The sequence below is a fragment of the Anneissia japonica genome, unplaced genomic scaffold (genome assembly GCF_011630105.1).
Source record: "Anneissia japonica isolate Jap-2015-1 unplaced genomic scaffold, ASM1163010v1 scaffold288255_len135373_cov187, whole genome shotgun sequence".
NCBI lineage: Eukaryota > Metazoa > Echinodermata > Crinoidea > Comatulida > Comatulidae > Anneissia > Anneissia japonica.
The window spans coordinates 76,887-78,680 of record NW_022723571.1 but is presented as its reverse complement, the minus strand read 5'-3'; positions in this window follow the sequence as shown (position 1 = coordinate 78,680).

Genomic DNA, 1,794 nt, shown 5'->3' with positions numbered 1-1,794 from the left:
TTGGGGATTAAATAAAACGCAGTAAGCCAAAGAGTTTTAAAATTATATTCACAAGTACAGTAGTTGTAAAACTTGTATGACCCTGCCATTCAGAAGTATGAGGATAGCGTGTAAAGAAAATATTGGCTTTGAGGTAGGTATAATTAAAGTAAATATATTTTAAAGACAATTATTTTAAGTTCTACTTTTTATGATACGTCACAGACTAATTGGATCTACATGAATTTGCCTAAAATCACCTTGTTTAGTGCTGATTCATCTGCATTCATTGCTTTCTTGAAAATTTAACGGAGGGCCTTAAATTAGAGAATAATGTTTGCTCGCCTTTAGAATTCAAACCATGCTGGGACTGAACTGAGGTAGGTGTGGATGATGTCCCCGCCTCATCTTTCAAAGCAGATTAGCACCCTTGACCACAATGATCCCGTGTGTATTTATGGCCCATGTGCACGTTAAAAAATGCAGTACATTCTTCTTAAAAAAAGTAGGGTATCCGGTCTTCCGGTTTACAGCCCAATCACCACCAGAAGGACGCTATACAGTAATGTAAATGAGTCTTCTTCTAGATTTGTGCGGGCTCCTGGTGTTTTGCATACTATGATATACAGTGAAAGACACAGGCAGTGCAAAACATTGGGACCAGGGGATATTAGGAGGCGTACTATAATAATTATAATCATTTTATAAGTATTTTTTTGTGTGTATATTTAAAACATTTAATGCAGTGGCTGATCTAGAATGTAGCAATGGGGGAGGATAATGCTAAGTGCAAAGCATTGAGTGTGGGGGATAGGGCGTGGGAGATTTTGGGTAGAGTCCTCTTCAATTTAAGATTTTTTTTATTTCGAATTAATAGGAGGTTAGTAACTCTTAGATAGAATCCAAAAAGAAGTTTAAGTAGCCTAACTAACTTCACCACTTGGCATAATATACCCCATGATTAAAAATGAAGTCACGAGACCAAGAAACCAGATGAAAATCTTCACCTTGAAGAATATTGTTGGTAGAACCCGACTAATCAATAAAATAAAATAATTAAATCACAATTTAGAGTCGGTTGCCTTTTGCATGCTGCTTGTCTACTGCCTTTTTGCCTCCGCAAAGTGGAGTGATATCTTCCATCTTGAGAGCATTTGGTTCTAATTTAAACAGTTCAACCGAACGACATTCCATTTATTCACTAATCAAAATTGTTGTCCTTTCTTAAGAAAACAATAAAAAATAAACGTCCTTGTAGACTTTACAACAGTAAACGGAGACCCTCCCTTCACATTCCCAGCTGGAATGTATTACTTTCCTGTAAATACTTCATTGTGGGTCGGGTTCAAACTCATCAGTACCATGCACTCATAGTTCAAGTCTCTATAATGTCATAATGTTTCTGAAGTCAAACATTGATGTGCATGTTACTTGTTAGCGTTGCCTCCATAAAAATAAGCAGAGACTCTGATTTCTTTTATGGATGCTTCTTCTCAGAGGTGGAATCTACAATAAAATCTCAATTGACCTTATCAGACGTTGGCTTGTCAAGCTAATGAGTGATTCGTAAAACAACAAATCGATACAGCATACTGTATTAGGCCTACGTAGTGACGACCGGATGAATTTAAGTTACAGGTGTATTTGATGTTTATTTTTTTTTTAAATATAATATGAACGTACAGTATTTAACATTCACTACGGTAACACGTCAGGTAGGAAAAATATAATCATTCCTAATAAATCTCCTGACGCAGAAAACATCATCGAATAATTCTGCATTTGAAAACATTGATAGGAATTTTACTATTTTAA